This window comes from Culex pipiens, chromosome 2 (assembly GCF_016801865.2).
Source record: "Culex pipiens pallens isolate TS chromosome 2, TS_CPP_V2, whole genome shotgun sequence".
Lineage (NCBI taxonomy): Eukaryota > Metazoa > Arthropoda > Insecta > Diptera > Culicidae > Culex > Culex pipiens.
Genome location: NC_068938.1, coordinates 64,478,105 through 64,496,734, shown reverse-complemented (window position 1 = coordinate 64,496,734; position 18,630 = coordinate 64,478,105). Strand labels below are relative to the sequence as shown.

General features: G+C 33.4%; 1 protein-coding gene across 2 annotated transcripts in view; it reads right to left on the bottom strand.

Annotated features, from left to right (window-relative positions):
- Positions 1–18,630, bottom strand: part of LOC120418411 (dual specificity calcium/calmodulin-dependent 3',5'-cyclic nucleotide phosphodiesterase 1A-like) — a 673,125-nt gene that overhangs the window by 618,310 nt on the left and 36,185 nt on the right. The window lies entirely within an intron of this gene.

Here is an 18,630-nt window from a genome sequence, read left to right as displayed (position 1 = left end):
AACGGGAAATATTTTTTTTCGGGAAATCCCGGGAATTCCCGGGATTTTTTTTCCCGGGACGGGAAATTGGACGCTCTAAACTTGTTAAATAGATAGTAAACTTTTCAGAATATAAATATAAAGATCATTGATGCATTCAAATCGAAAAGAGACTTTTCAATAATTAAAAAAATATTTTTCGGGGTGTAGATCAGCTAATGACGTAAAAGTTTTGGGAAAAAATATTTTAAAGAATTGATAAATATTTTGCAAAATTTTAATAATAGCATTAGGCCGTTGCAAATATTTTTCGAAGTTTATGTCCCTTGACTCTGACCAAAGTCGAGGGGGGCAAAAAAATTAAAAAAAAGTATAAAAATTGAAAATAACAGCCATGGTTTCAATATTTTTATGAAAAAAGTGTTTAAAATGCATGACAATTTTATTTTTTGCGTAAATGTTTTTTTTTTTGCGGTGCTGTGCATTGAAATTTCATAAACATTCAAAACATTTCTTTTTATCACAAATCAATCAATCAAAATATGCAAACTTTTTTTTTACAATTTTAAAGGACCATAATTTGTCATCTTTCAATATTTTTTTAGAAATGGTTTTGACCAAATCTACTGGTGAGTTACATTCTGTAAATTTAAATAGATTCCTTGGAAATTTACATAACAGTTTAGAGCATTTTCGATGGCCACATTTAAAACCACTTCATGAATCAGAGTATTTTTACAGAGAAATCTTGAATCTTGAGGCACCCTAAAAGTTTCAACCGGTAAAATTTAAAAAAAAAATGCACATTTCGTGGATGATTGCTCATTATTCCTTTGATATATTGTATTGAGCCAAATATGTTCACTGAAGGTGACTGATATCAAAACCTTATTAATGTAGAACACCGAACTATTTGGAGATTCGAACATAACTTTGTTCATAGTCATTGATCTTGACTTAACATGGTGAAAAATACTAAATACATGACTAAAAAATATGTTTCAATTTCAATTTTAAGTAATGTCGTAAAATTTCAAATTTATTGATATTTTGGCATTGTTTTTACATAATTGGTTTTGACCAAATCTACTGGTGAGTTACATTCTGAAATAGAATTCCTTGGAAATTTACATAACAGTTTAGAGCATTTTCGATGGCCACATTTAAAACCACTTCATGAATCAGAGCATTTTTACAGAGAAATCTTGATTCATCATCGTGATTAATGCTTTCCTCAGTATTCGTTTGAGAGTAATAATCGGCAAATTAGTAGAAATGTGACCAATGTTTAATCTGCCATACATACGAGCATATCCTCAACTTTGAAGTTCTTTGATTTGATGCTGCCTCACCATTATTGCTCGTCTTCAAAATCTACGTTTTCAAAAAGGAGAATCGGTTTTTATTTTGCTCCCAACTCAACTCCCTCTTCTTGGGAACTCGAGAGATTATTGGTTTTTAATGTTTACACAACCGCATGTAAATCCCTCTCCCATCGTTTGTTCATGTTCCATCAAAGGATTACGGCAATAATTTGGTTCGAAATTTGCTCGTTGCGCAAAAATCCCGCTCTTTTGAGTAAATACAGGCAATAAAGCAAACCGAAATACACGTGTAAGTGTGTGTTTGCCTCATACGAGAGCAAGCGAGCCTTTCAAGCCTCCCAGACAGCCCCAACGTCACGCGTGTTGTAGTGGGTCGTAAAAAATAGCATAAATCCACCTAATCCTTTTATCGGATTTATTCCTCTCAGCTCAGCTGTTCAACGTTAGCACCCTCCCCACCCCCTGTTGAGTACAACTCCAAATGGTATTCAGCATCCCAGTGTTCGACATGGAATTCGTTCAATTTTTTACACGCTGACAGGAGCTGTTCTGTGCAAAAAAGGGTTGTTCGCCCACTCTGCTGATCTAAAGAATGCAGCCGACATTATTGGATGTGTTTTGTTCAATTTCAGGTTTCTTGGGAAGTTGAGTAGAACCGGCGGGATCAGAGTTGGGGATTGTGTGGGGATTTCGCCTTTACTGAAATTTAGAATTTAAGCTCGCCGGGATGAGGAGCGAACGAGGAACAAGGATGATCGTGCAGGTTTTGGAGGACAAATGAGCTGTCGAAAGGATTACATTAGTTGGAGGAAGGATTTGGGAAACGGGATTGCTACAATATGTCTTTGGTTGGAACTTGGATAAAATAGTAGGTTGGATTAAGACTATAGCACATTTGGACGTTGTTGTTTCTCAAACCTCAAGCATTTTTTTTTTAAATTTTCTAAACATCAACAGATCGATAAGAAATCCCAAATGATGTTCATTCGAAGCTAATGATTCGCCACCCAACGTACAATTTCCCGCCCTTTATGCTCAAATGCATCCATCAGAAAGGCCCATCATCAACGTCATTTGCCGCACCTTCTATGACAGACCCGGCACAAACTGCACTCCGAAGCTAATCCCAATCATCGGTCTATTCACACCAACGGGCACACACACACACACAAACAAACATACACACCTGCACTAGCGCGTGGGAGCTTCGAAGCTGAGCAAAAAAAAAAGCTGCCACCTTTATGGGCACTATTTTATGCTTCGATTGCAAATGTGTACCCAGACGGACGTGCATACGAGTCTGGCGAATCTCTGGCCTGCAGTTGCATCGTGTGTTGTCAATCCTTCATCATCTCGATATCAGCGCCAGATGAGCGTACGAGTGTATGTGAGTTTGTGTGTGTGTGTGTTTAGCATAAAAGTCACCGCCGATGACGGAGGATGAATGGTGTTGAGGCGGACCATTTTTTAAGAGCTTTGATGCATGAATTGGTTCCGACAGATGGTGACGATCTGTGAAATGAGTCATGTTTTGGGTGGTTGAGATTGCGATGCGCGTGATTTCAGGCATGAATGAATTGGAATTGTGCATGTACTTTTGCGGTGTTTTGTTGTATATTTTTGGGTAGAGTCCACATTATTTGTACAACATCCTTCAAAGACGAGGTCTAAGGAACTTTAAGGAAAGTTTCCATACTCAAACCTTAGGATGCCTTGGACAGAGTAGAAATCATACAATAGAAACGGCCAAAGCCTATGAGTTATTTTTCGAATGCTTCGTTTTCGTGTATTCCATCAAAGTATTTTTTTAATAAAAAAGCAAAATTCCCGGGATTTTTCCATTAATTCCGATTGTGAACATCTTCAGAGTTCATTCTGTTTATTAGTTCGCTTTTTAAATCTGCATCTTTTGAAGGATTTTTTGGTCGATCTTTGCCAAAGTTGTGGGCATGGATGATTTTTCAGTTAACTTTTTGTCACTAAAACTTAATTTGCAAATAAAACACAATTTTTATTTTTTTTTCTATTTTTTGATATGTTTTAGAGAACATCAAATGTCAACTTTTCAGAAATTTCAAGGTTGTAGAATTAATCTTTATGATTTATTGATCAATACTTATTTTTTCAAAAATCGAAATCATGGTGTACCTCATTTTTCGAAGAAAAATCAATTTTGCAGTCAAAAAGTACTATGGGACCATCCATAAACCACGTGGACACTTTAGGGGGGGGGGGGATATGGCGATTGTCCACGATCCATACAAAAAAGATTTTTTTTGTATGGACAATTGTCCACGAAGGGGGGGGGGGGTTATAGATTCCCAAAAAAGTGTCCACGTGGTTTATGGATGGTCCCTATAGTGAAAAATTGATTTAGAGCAACTTAATTTTTCGATGTAAAAAGTCTTTTTTAGGTAAGTTTTTGAAAATAGTCATGCTTATGTTTGCCAACTTTTGAAAAAAATATTTTCGAAAAGCTAAGAAAATTATTAATATTTTGCTGTTTTGAACTTTGTTGATACGACCCTCACTTGCTGAGATATTGCCATGCAAAGATTTAAAACAGTAAAATTGATGTTTTCAAAGTCTCAACCAAACAATCCACCATTTTCTATTGTCGATATCATAGCAACAAATGGTCCGTTTTTGTAAGTTAAAATATGAAATAATTTTACGCCCTTTTGAAATGTTAGTCTTCATTCAACAAAAAAATAAAATATTGTTTTCGAAAAGATAAGAAAATTTCACAAATGTTTAATATTTAAAAATTGTAAATCGGATTATTAGATGCTGGGATATCGACATTAGAAAATGGTGGGCTGTTTGGATGAGACTTAGAAAACATCAATTTTCCTGTTTTTAAACCTTTGCATGGCAATATCACAGCAACTAAGGTTTCATGAAGTTCAAGTTTATGAAAACAAAATATAAAGAATTTTCTCAGCTTTTCAAAAATACTTTTTTCAAAAGTGGGCATTTAAAAAAATGTGACTTTTTTCAAAAACTTACCTAAAAAGGCTTTTTACATCGAAAAATTAAGTTGAAAAAATTTGCGACCAATATTTCGATTTTATGAAAAAAAAAGTATTGATTAAAAAATCATAACTCGGTCAAAGATTTATTGCACAAGCTGGATGTTTCTGAAAAGTTTACATTTGATGTCCCCTAAAACATATAAAAAAACTAGTGTTTTGTTTGCAAATCAAGTTTTAGAGACAAAATTTGAAATTGAAAATCACAAAAAAATTACCGTGTATCATTTTTTTCAGTATAGTTTTTATCCATTCTTACAACTTTGCCGAAGAAAACAAATTTCTCAAAAAATTCCATCAAAATATACAGATTTTTGCTGTTTCCTACATGTGGACAAACTAATGATGCAAAATGGCTTCTTTTGGCATTCCGAAAATACCATCAAACTTTCAGCTGTATTAAAAAATACCAAAATTTAAAATAAAAAAGACCGATTTCGTAGAGAGTTGCTCCTCCGAGAGCTGGCAGAATGTTCAATCGCTTCTTGTTGCACGAGTTTATGAAACACAATAACTAGTGACCAAGTTTTATCGAAATTGATAATGTTTAAAATATAAGTTTATGCAAAAAGTGCAATTTACTGATATTTCCGTTTATAATACTATCAGAATTTATCACTTAAAAATAGACATGTTAACCCAATTTGAAATTTAAAATTTTGAAAATATTTTTATCGAAAAGATCTGTTTTTTTTTTCATTTTTGACATTGAAAATCGAATCAATAGTTGCTGAGATATCGGCAGTTGAAAATTATATGTGTCCTTTGTGGGTAATAACCAAAAAAACCCATTTTTCTGTTTTTTTTTTTAATTTTGAGACCAAATTTCGACGGTTATACCGCCGTTTTACGGCGATATGATGTATACGCCATTTTGGACATTTTCAATTTTATTGTACAGTCTGATAAAGAATCGTAAAAGCTACCTCCTGACGAAAGAATTTTTCAAAAAACTGCTCTGGGGCCCATTTTATTAAGCAAACAAACAATGATGTATACGCCAATTTTACTCATCATGATGTATGTATACATTGAGAATTGATAGAAGTCAAATTCAATACTGTTTGAATGTTGATTTGAGGTTTTGGGACCAAATCAAGATTGGGCAATATTTTATTACATTATTTCGATTTAATCCTCAAGGGGACGTCCATTAGGCATCATCCATAAAGTACGTCACGTTCTGAGGGAAGAGGGATGTATTGAGAAAGCGTGACGTTGCATGTTAAAAGCATAGGGAAATCGTGACAAAGGGGGGTGTAGTAAATTTTTGCTGATTTTAATGTGACGTACTTAATGGATGACACCTTATCCACAACCAAGTAGACACTTTTTTGAAAATTCTAGAACCACCCACCTCCCTTGCTGACAATTGTTCATGCAAAAAATGAGTTTATGGAGCATAGACAATCGCTAAGGGAGCGTTATTTTATTACGTAACGCAAAAAATCGGATTTTTAGACCCCCCCCCCCCCTCGTAACAAAATTTCCATACAAATTTTAAAAATTTTGTATGGAGCGTAACACGGCCTCCGACCCCCCTCCCCCCAACTGCGTTACGTAATAAAAGAACGCTCCCTAATACCTTCCCCCCCTCCCTTAAAGTATCCACGTGGACAATGCATTACGGGATCCACTCAGCTATCAAAATAGCTGGCACAAAAAATAAAGCCAGCTTTGATCGCTTTGATCGAGCAATTACATCATTGGGCAGGAAAAGTAGGGGAACAGCATCTAATTCCAGCGTGCCTCTAATGTTGGCAGGTCAGAAGTTTGACATTCAATTAAAGCTAATTAAAAGCATTTTCAACTGAAATCGAGTGATTAATAGCTCAATAAGAAGTGAGCAAGCAAGTTTCTATCAAAAGTTTAGCAAAATTAGTTGTTTAAATAGTGAAAATCAGCAAATTGGATGGAGTTAGGAGCGAGTGATTAACCTGCCAAACATATGAGAATTTCCCCTAGTGATTTTTTATTGCTACACCCAGAACTGGGCATCGGCATACGAGAGGATAAAGAGCACGATTCGGTAGTAAAATGGTACTGTGTGCGGACGGAGAGGATAAATCCCGAAATTACTGAGAGTACTTTACTCATGGTCCATTTTCCAAAAAAGTTCATCTATCAAAAAAAAAGTACCGGTACCGAGACTCAAACCCAAGACCTTCGGCATATTGAACCGTGCCTTTGCCGTATGGGCCACCATGGTTCGGTGACTAAGTGGCGGTCGTTTGTCCATATAAGCCACTCATAGGATGAACTGTTCCAATGAACGAATGAACACGCGAGAGGACTATACTCTAGCAATATAGCACTTTCCTCACGTTTCTTTTCGAGAGGACTATCCCCTCGTTTTTTAACTTTGGGTGTATTTTTACGGCCAAATGATGTTTGTGGTTTAAAATCGTAGAGAATAGGAAAAAACAAGAAATTTTGTAGGGGCCACATTTTTATTGTACTTTTTAACAGTTTCTACAGAGCAGACCTCAAATTAGTCATTTTAAATTGAAAAAATGAACAAAAACAGAAAATCGTGTCTACAGCAAAATCACCTCAATGGCGTATACATCATATCGCCGTAAAACGGCAGTATAGGTCCAATCTTCAAAGAATCTTAGACAAATTTATAGAAAACTTTCAGAACTTTTCGCTTTTTATCAACATTTCCTTAAATTACTTTTAAATTTAAATTAAATTTGTATTAAGTATTTTTTTTACGTTTTTTCAAAAATCATGATTTTTAAACCCGAAAAGTTTTTTATCCTATTGAATATATCGTTAATTTTCAAAAATATTGTTTTTCCGCTCATCAATTTTTGCATTAAAATGTGAAATATTTTATTAGGGAATTTATTAAAAAAAAGTATCTACTGTAAAAAATTAATAATCAAATAGACGAAATAGATTTTTTTTATCATTAGGCTGGTACAAATATTTATAAAAATTGTTGTTACCCTCCCCTTAAAATCGACTCAAAGAATAGAAAGCAAAAATATATTTTCGAATAATTTAAAAATTTCAATGAAAATTCATTTAAATGGTAATTCCCTGCGTTTAGAATCATGTTTAGCATGTTTGGGTTTATTCAAAAATCATCAGAGTTATTGACAATTTTTGATATACAGTACCGCAAAAAGTTTGTTTTTTCTTTTGCTAAGATTCATGTTTTCGTCAAATGTTACTTTTTTTGAAAACTAATGTGTGCAAAACAACTAGACTAGTGTGAAATGCATTTTTAAACACTTTTTTTTCATTTAAATGTTGAGACTATGGTCTGTTATTTCAACCTTTTTTATGTTTTTTTGGAAAGGGGCTCAAAATTTTTCTGGGAGTTCCTTTGCCGAAATAATTAGACCAGTATTTTTTCGTTTGGCCATTAGGGTGACCTACGCCGTGTTAGGGTGGTCCGAAAAATGGCAATTTTCGTCGATTTTCTCATAAACCACTTTTTTCAAAAAATCGTATCTCCGCGCCATTTCATCCGATTTTAGCTGTTTTAGATGCAAAAGAAAGGTGATTAGTTTGACTATTTAAGAAACATAGTAAGAAGTTTCAAAAATCTAGCTTAACATATGAAAAGGCCGTATGAAAACTTAAAATGCTGTTTTGAAGGTCCCGGGACCAAAAAACCTATGTCTGAAAATATTTTTATCGGATTTTTTGAAAAATTTAACATAAGGGTAATTCTCTACCAACTCACACGAAATCGGGAAAAGTTGCCCCGACCCCTCTTCGATTTGCGTGAAACTTTGTCCTTAGGGGTAACTTTTATCCCTGATCACGAATCCGAGGTCCGTTTTTGATATCTCGTGACGGAGGGGCGGTACGACCCCTTCCATTTTTGAACATGCGAAAAAATAGGTGTTTTCAATAATGTGCAGCCTGAAACGGTGATGAGATAAAAATTTGGTGTCAAAGGGACTTTTTTGTAAAATTAGAGGCCCGATTTGATGGCGTACTCAGAATTCCGAGAAAACGTATTTTTCATCGAAAAAAACACTAAAAAAGTTTTTAAAATTCTCCCATTTTCCGTTACTCGACTGTAAAATTTTTTTGAACATGTCATTTTATGGGAAATTTTATGTACTTTTCGAATCTACATTCACCAAGAAGGGTCATTTTTTCATTTAGAACAAAAATTTTCATTTTAAAATTTCGTGTTTTTTTCTAACTTTGCAGGGTTATTTTTTAGAGTGTAACAATGTTCTACAAAGTTATAGAGCAGATAATTACAAAAATTTTAATATATAGACATAAGGGACTCGAGACGATAACTCGTGATGTTTATAAGCAAACCCCTTATGCCTATATATCAAAATTTTTGTAATTATCTGCTCTATAACTTTGTAGAACATTATTACACTCTAAAAAATAACACTTAAAAGTTAGAAAAAACACGAAATTTCAAAATGAAAAATTTTGTTCTTAATGAAAAAATGACCCTTCTGGGTCAATGTAGATTCGAAAAGTGCATTAAATTTCTAATAAATTGACATGTTCCAAATTTTTTTACAGTCGAGTAACGGAAAAATACGTTTTTTTCGGAATTCTGAGTACGCCATCAAATCGAGCGTCTAATTTTACATAAAAGTCGCATGTTCAAAAACGGACCTCGGATTCGTGATCAGGGACAAAAGTTACCCCTTAGGACAAAGTTTCACGCAAATCGAAGAGGGGTCGGGGCAACTGCTGTGTGAGTTGGCGGAGAATTACCCATAACATATCAAAAAATGGTGAATTTATGTTTTCGATACTCTGAGATACGATTTTTTTTAAATCATGCGTATTTCAATTACGAAAATTTTGGTACCCTAACATGTATAGGTCATTGCTGAAATTTTTAAGTTATCGTCGTTTTAGTGAAAAAACTCGATTTTTTCCCGTTTTCGTCATTTTCCCATTTTTGCGCGTGGCGCGTCAAAAACTAAGTTTTTATTTTCAAAAAATCGTATCTCAGAGTATCGAAAACATAACTTTACCATTTTTTGATTCTATTGCATCTAAGACAGCCGGGAGCCGGGACCGTGGTGTAGGGGTAAGCGTGGTTGCCACTCACCCAGTCGGCCTGGGCTCGATCCCAGAAGGTCCCGGTGGCAAATTTTGTGACGAGATTTGTCTGATCACGCCTTCCGTCGGATGGGGAAGTAAATGTTGGCCCCGGTCTAACCTAGAGGTGTTAGGTCGTTAGCTCAGTCCAGGTGTAGGAGTCGTCTCCCTGGGTCCTGCCTCGGTGGATTCGCTGGTAGGCAGTTGGACTCACAATCCAAAGGTCGTCAATTAGAATCCCGGGGTGGATGGAAGCTAAGGTGTAAAAAGAGGTTTGCAATTGCCTCAACAATCAAGCCTTCGGACACCTAGTTTCGAGTAGGAATCTCACAATCGAGAACGCCAAGGCAAAGCTGTAGAGCGAATAATTTGATTTTTTTTTTTGCATCTAAGACAGCTAAAATCGGATAAAATGGCGCGGAGATATGATTTTTAAAAAAAAAAGTGGTTTTTGCGAAAATCGACGAAAATTGCCATTTTTTGGACCACCCTAACACGGTGTAGGTCACCCTCATGGCCAAACAAAAAAATACGGGTCTAATTATATCGGCCAAGGAACCCCCAGAAAAATTTTGAGCCCGATCGTAGAACTTTTTTTCGAACATGCTGTTTTCGTGGGGAATTGCTGTATAGTTTTTTTTATGCCTGTTTTTATGATTTTTAGCTTATTTTTTTTTTAATTGGATAAAAAACTGGCTGAGATTTGAAAATTTCAATGACAACAGTTCATAAATCGAGCACCATGATATCTTATCGCGATATGTCTCTGTTGACCAAATAAGCACATGACTGGAATGATTGCTCGTTTTGTGAGTCATGTGTGCAGTGTCGATTTACAGAGATTAGTTTGAGAATATTAACAGTCAAGTTACTAAGCCCCGTTTTAGCGTTACATGGATTTTCAACAAGCTGTAACTTGGTGAAAATTACATGAAATATCAACTTCATATATACCATTGGATTCGAAAATTAATCAACTTTAATATAAAAATATTAAATATGGTGGTTTAGGGGGGCGGGTCCCCGGGGGGCGGGGCCAAAGGAAAAAAAACAGCGTTACATGGAATTCAAGGGCCCAGAGCACATCGTAAAATGACCCAAAATACCAACTTATATAGGTTTTTGGAAAGGGGAGAACCTCTACTTTAAGGGAAAAATATTTAAAACATTTTAAAAATATTTAAACAATTTTTAAAAAAATAGTTATCGTAACTATTTTTACAATTATAAATTCATTTGAACTATAAAGCCAAATTTTGAAGAAATATGGTCATGCGACATATCAAAATTCATGAAATTATTCCAGGAATCGATATATGAGCAATTCAATCTGATTCGATTGAACCGGTAAAATTACCGGTACCGGTTGAACCGATTCCGGGGTTGTATCGCTAACCATGCCATGCGACGTGTCAAAACTCTTCAAATTAGCTCAACAATCTTTTCGTGATAAATTTGAATCGATTCAGTTGAACCGGTTCAAATAACCGGTACCGGTTTGAACCGATTCAGTGTTTTTATTGCAAATCATGCCATGTGACGTGTCAAAATTCATCAAATAATCTCAACAAACTATTCGTGATAAATTGGAACCGATTCAATTGAACCGGTTCAAATAACCGGTACCGGTTTGAACCGATTCAGTGTTTTTACTGCAAATCATGCCATGCGACGTGTCAAAATTCTTCAAATAATCTCAACAATCTTTTCGTGATAATTTTGAACTGATTCAATTGAACCGGCTCAAATAACCGGTACCGTTTGAACCGATACCACGTTTTTACAACAAACCATGTAATGCGACTTGTCGAACATTTTCAAATGATCTCAACAATGTATTGGTAATGAAATTGAACCCATATGGTTGCACCAGATCAAATTATCGGTACCGGTTGGAACCAATTTCATGTTTTATAGCAAACCAAGTAATGCGACATATTTCCGTGAATAATTTGAACCGATTTTGATGTACTGGTTAAAAAACCGGTAACGATTTGCACATATTCCATGATTTTACTGCTATGACATGGTCATGTGACGTTTCACATAAGGCTACAGCAAATATTTTTCAAAGTTTTGTCACTTCCTTCCCTTCGTAATCAACTCGAAATACCAGGAGGCAAAAGACTTTTCAAGAAACTTGTAAATTTCAATAGCAATTTATGTGCAATAAGCTGAAATCGATTTAAAATGCATTCCTCTGCGTTTAGAATCATTTTTAGCATGTGCTGGTTTATAAAATAGAATAAAAAGAATTTTCGATGTAGAATTTTTTGTCGACATATTTTTTAAAAACCTTTTCGCAATAACTGTCGTATTTAAAATTATTCCCTTTTGACTGTTCAGTCCAACGTACAAAAATAACAACCGTTTCCTACCATCAATTGATACATTGATAAAGCTGGTACAAATATTTTTTAAAGTTTTTTGAAAAATTGATAAATAGATACATTGGGAAATTGATAATTTGATAAATGGATAAATGGACAAATTGATAAATGGACAAATTGATAAATTAATAAACTGATAAATTAAAAAATTGAAAAATTGACAAATTAATAAATTGAAAAATTGGAAAATTGACATTTGATAAATTGATAAATTGATAAATTGATAAATTGATAAATTGATAAATTGATAAATTGATAAATTGATAAATTGATAAATTGATAAATTGATAAATTGATAAATTGATAAATTGATAAATTGATAAATTGATAAATTGATAAATTGATAAATTGATAAATTGATAAATTGATAAATTGATAAATTGATAAATTGATAAATTGATAAATTGATAAATTGATAAATTGATAAATTGATAAATTGATAAATTGATAAATTGATAAATTGATAAATTGATAAATTGATAAATTGATAAATTGATAAATTGATAAATTAATACATTGATAAATTGATAAATTGATAAATTGATAAATTGATAAATTGATAAATTGATAAATTGATAAATTGATAAATTGATAAATTGATAAATTGATAAATTGATAAATTGATAAATTGATAAATTGATAAATTGATAAATTGATAAATTGATAAATTGATAAATTGATAAATTGATAAATTGATAAATTGATAAATTGATAAATTGATAAATTGATAAATTGATAAATTGATAAATTGATAAATTGATAAATTGATAAATTGATAAATTGATAAATTGATAAATTGATAAATTGATAAATTGATAAATTGATAAATTGATAAATTGATAAATTGATAAATTGATAAATTGATAAATTGATAAATTGATAAATTGATAAATTGATAAATTGATAAATTGATAAATTGATAAATTGATAAATTGATAAATTGATAAATTGATAAATTGATAAATTGATAAATTGATAAATTGATAAATTGATAAATTGATAAATTGATAAATTGATAAATTGATAAATTGATAAATTGATAAATTGATAAATTGATAAATTGATAAATTGATAAATTGATGAATTGATAAATTTATAAATCGATAAATTGATGAATTTACAAATTGATAAATTTATAAATTGATAAACTGAGCAATTCTCTACAAAACCGGAAATGGATTTTATTTGTATTTTTTTACTTGGCTCAAATTTTGTGGGGACCTTTCCTATGACCAAAAATGCTATTTTGTGTCATTGGTTCACCCATATGTTCACTAGGGTGGTCCAAATCCGGACTTTTTTGGGGCTACCCCTGAAATCAAAGATTGACCCATCACTAGGCTAAATTCCAAATTTGAGCTCATTCTGACCACGGGAACCCCTCCCTCCAATCGCTTAAAGTTTGTATGGGAAAAATCGTCAAAATGTATGGAGAAAAGCAACTGTTTTACTTTTTTACCTGTGGAAGGCGCCATAGTTATCCGATTCTTACCATTTCTAAAATGTAGAACCTTCATTAAATTTAGAACAACTTTCCCGAAGACACCATATTTTTAGGATTTTTTCCCGCGAAGTTATTAGCGCCCAAAACTGACCATTTTTGCGCGGCCAGCTGTAAGGGGCTACCTAACAACGATGTTTAATTCCAATTCGTACACGCACGTGCTCTCTCTCAGGTTCAAACTCTCTCACGAGCTTGCTCGCCTGTCTGCCTGCCTGCCTGTTTGCCTACAAGCGCGCGCGCGCTGTTTCTCTGCTTGAATTTTGTCGTCGTCGTCGTTTTCGTTTGCTATCCGCTGCGCTGCGTTCCTGGCATGTTTATTATAATTTTCAACTAAAATAGCAGGTTTGTTTTGAGATATATTTAGCATAATGTATAAAAAATGTCGATGGTTTTGTTCGCAATTAATTTGAATAAAAGACAGCGTAGACCTTGGCTTAGGCTCATTAAAACAAAATGAAGCAAATGAACAGGGTTTGTTCGTTTTTCCAAGCATTACATGCAGTTGTTCGTATATGCTCATTAGAGAGAATGATTCAATTATTTTAAAAAAAAATCTACAGGTAATACCAATTTTGTTTTTTTTTTACTCTAAATATTATCCGACCAACTGCTTGTCCATTCAAAGGCAATTTGATTCCAGATATAAAACTAGCTAGCTCAACAATCTCTATTTTTGAGGCTTTTAGACATCGTTTCACTTTTTGGATGTTTTGGAATCTGACATAAACTTCTAATAATCGTCAAAGGCAAAATATACCGCAATTTGTTGTAAGGAAGTTTGTTATATTTTCGGCAGTTTAAAATATTTTGTATGGAATGAAAAATAATCGTGATCATAGGGCTATGAAAAAACTTAAAATGTTTTCTTTTTAAGCTTGTTTGATAGTATACAAAAGCGAAAAAAAAACAGTTCCCCTAAACGATGAATTGTTTAAGTGTATTGTTCTTTCTAAAATCTATACTTGACTAAGTTAAAAAAATGTCTTATATTTTTTCTAGAATTGTTATAATCCCAGTCTTGAGTTTAATAATAAAAGAAATAGAAATAAATTTCAATTACAATATCCCTATTTAAAAATTTACTCAATAATAACAGATGACAATTCATGGATGAACTAATTTATCGAAATTTGTATTCTCTCACACACGCTCTGATAATATAATATCTATTGTTAATCACACATTACATTTAATTTTATATCTTGAAATAAATATAGAAATATATCTTGAAAACATGCCAGGAACGCAGCGCAGCAGATAGCAAACGAAAACGACGACGACGACAAAAGTCCAAGCAGAGAAACATCGCGCGTGCTTGTAGGTAAACAGGCAGGCAGGCAGGCAAGCGAGCAAGCTCGTGAGAGAGTTTGAACCTGAGAGAGAGCACGTGCGTGTATGAATTGGAATTAAACATCGTTGTTAGGTAGCCCCTTACAGCTGGCCGCGCAAAAATGGTCAGTTTTGGGCGCTAATAACTTCGCGGGAAAAAATCCTAAAAATATGGTGTCTTTGGGAAAGTTGTTCTAAATTTAATGAAGGTTCTACATTTGAGAAATGGTAAGAATCGGATAACTATGGCGCCTTCCACAGGTAAAAAAGTAAAACAGTTGCTTTTCTCCATACATTTTGACGATTTTTCCCATACAAACTTTAAGCGATTGGAGGGAGGGGTTCCCGTGGTCAGAATGAGCTCAAATTTGGAATTTAGCCTAGTGATGGGTCAATCTTTGATTTCAGGGGGTAGCCCCAAAAAAGTCCGGATTTGGACCACCCTAATGTTCACCCATACAATTATGGCAGCTGTCCATACAAAAATGGTACGTATATATTCAAACATTTGTAACTTTTGAGTGAATTTTCTGATCAATTTAATGTCTTCGGAAAAGTTGTAGGTATTGTTGAGGACAATTGAGAAAAAAATATTAAAAAAAAATATAAAATATATTTCAACATTTTTTTCACAAAGTTGAGTCCCTAAATACGTTTTTTTATTTTCGAGATTTTTTGATATGTTTAAGGGGACAAAAACCCGCAACTTTTGAGCTCTAGAGAAACATGGTAAAAAAACTGCCGCTGAGTTATGATTTTTTGAAAAAAATAATGATTTTTGAAAAAAAATCGAAATTTCATGCAAAACCAAATTTGACGTATTTTTTTAATGTAAAATTTAATTTTCAATCGAAGAGTACTTAACAGTTTTTTTGATAAAGGGCTCTGTTTTCAAGATATAGCCACCAAAAGTTTGATTTTAGCGAAATATTTGAAGTTTTTCGTTTTTTTTTTAAATAATGACCACGAGTGACCATTTCAAAACATATTTGTTTTTTAAAGTTCAGAAAATTGGCTATGAAATTGTCCAAGAAACATTGAAGATTAGACCTGTGGTAGCTGAGACACAGCGGCTTAAAAAAAAAGAAACATAAAAAATGAAGTTTTCTAAGTATCACTCAAACAAAACACCATTTTCTAATGTCGATATCTCCGCAACTAATGGTCCGATTTTCAATGTTAAAATATGAAACATTCGTGAAATTTTCCGATCTTTTCGAAAAAAAAAATTTGAAAAAAATAAATCAAGACTAGCATTTTAAATGGGCGTAATATTCAATGTTTGGCCCTTTAAAAATGTTAGTCTTGATTTAAAATTTTTGAAAATATTTTTTTCGAAAAGATCGGAAAATTTCACGAAAATTTCATGTTTTAACATTGAAATCGGACCAATATTCAACACCCAGAACTGGGCATCGGCATACGAGAGGATAAAGAGCACGATTTGGTAGTAAAAAGGTACTGTGTGCGGACGGAGAGGATAAATCCCGAAATTACCGAGAGTACTTTACTCATGGGTTCATATTCAAAAAAAGTTCATCTATCAAAAAAATAGTTCCGGTACCGAGACTCGAACTCCAGACCTTCGGCATATTGAACTGTGCCTTTGCCTTATGGGCCACTATGGTTAGGTGACTAAGTGGCGGCCATTTGTCAATATAAGCCACTCAATAGGATGAACTGTTCCAATGAACGAATGAACACGCGAGATGACTATACTCTCGCAAAATAGCACTTTCCTAACGTTTCTTTTCGTGAGCACTATCCCCTTGTTCTTTAACATTGGATGAATGTCTCTTAGACAATTTCAAAGAAAATTTTCTGATTTAAAAAAAAAATGTTTAGAAATGATCACTCTTGGTCACTATTTTCAATAAAATTAAAAACTGCAAATATTTCGCTAAAATCAAACTTTTGGTGGCTATATCTTGAAAACAGAGCCCTTTATCAAAAAATCAGTACAGTACTTTTTGATTGGAAATTCAATTTTACATTAAAAAATTACGTCAAATTTGTTTTTGCATGAAATTTCGATTTTTTCCAAAAATCACTTTAAAAAAAAATCATAACTCGGCGGCAGATTTTTTGACCATGTTTCTCTTTGGCTCAAAAAATGCGGGTTTTAGTCTCCTAAACCATATCAAAAAATCTTGAAAATAAAAAATACGTATTTTGGGAAATTGAGTTTTTGTGAAAAAAGTGTTGATAAACCAATTTGCTTATTTTTTTCCGTGTACCTATTTTTTTCTCAAAAGTCTTCAACAATTCACAGGTCGCATCACTTGGTTTGCTATAAAATATGTAGTAAAAAGGTGGAGTCGGATCAAACCGGTACCGGTTATTTGAATTGATTAAAATTTATCACGAAAAGATTGATGAACTTATTTGAAGATATTTCACACGTCGCATGGCATGACTTGCAGAGAAAACACGGAATCGGTTTAAACCGGTACCGGTTGTTTGAACCGGTTCAATTGAATCGGTTCCAATTTATCACGAATAGTTTGTTGAGATTATTTGATGAATTTTGACACGTCACATGGCATGGTTAGCGATACAACCCCGGAATCGGTTCAACCGGTACCGGTAATTTGAGCCGGTTCAATTGAATCAGTTCAAAATTATCACGAAAAGATTGTTGAGATTATTTGAAGAATTTTGACACGTCGCATGGCATGATTTGCAGTTATAACACTGAATCGGTTCAAACCGGTACCGGTTATTTGAACCGGTTCAATTGAATCGGTTCAAATTTATCACGAATAGTTTGTTGAGATTATTTGATGAATTTTGACACGTCACATGGCATGATTTGCAATAAAAACACTGAATCGGTTCAAACCGGTACCGGTTATTTGAACCGGTTCAACTGAATCGATTCAAATTTATCACGAAAAGATTGTTGAGCTAATTTGAAGAGTTTTGACACGTCGCATGGCATGGTTAGCGATACAACCCCGGAATCGGTTCAACCGGTACCGGTAATTTTACCGGTTCAATCGAATCAGATTGAATTGCTTATATATCGATTCCTGGAATAATTTCATGAATTTTGATATGTCGCATGACCATATTTCTTCAAAATTTGGCTTTATAGTTCAAATGAATTTATAATTGTAAAAATAGTTACGATAACTATTTTTTAAAAATTGTTTAAATATTTTTAAAATGTTTTAAATATTTTTGCCTTAAAGTAGAGGTTCTCCCCTTTCCAAAAACCTATATAAGTTGGTATTTTGGGTCATTTTACGATGTGCCCTGGGCCCTTGAATTCCATGTAACGCTGTTTGTTTTTCCTTTGACCCCTTCCCCAGGGAACCCGCCTTCTAAACCACCATATTAAATATTTTTATATTAAAGTTGATTAATTTTCGAATCCAATGGTATATATGAAGTTGATATTTCAAGTAATTTTCACCAAGTTACAGCTTGTTGAAAATCCATGTAACGCTAAAACGGGGCTTAGTAGTCTACGGGTACTTTTCTGGCATAGTTGCCTGACTGTTAATTTAAATAAACTTTTTTCTTAACAAAAAAACACTGTAATTGACTTCATAAAAATAATTTCAAATCTGACTACGCCATTCATACAGGATACGGGTGTCTACACCCCAAATTTTAGCCAATGTGATCCATCCAGTCCTGAAACTTCGTAGCAACCGAATGTAAACAATGTGTTACTATAAAATGCGTTGCAAGTTGCACAATTTCAAGTTAGAAATCTTCTTTCCATAAGTGTCTCATATACATTTTATATCACTTATTGATGCAGTTCTATGTTCTAGAAATCTGGAGGAAATCCATGCCTCACGTTTTAATCAACTTGCTGTTTTTACATATGGGGCATTTATGCAAACATGGGCAGTTTAGCTGATTCAAATAATTAACTATCTTGATAATACCTTCAAATGTTATAGTAAGACCAATTTACAGTCAATTTCAAAAATTCTTATACTCTCAAACACAAAAATCTTCTTTAAAAACATTTCTATGGGTCAATTGCGTTTTGATAAAATCAGCTACTT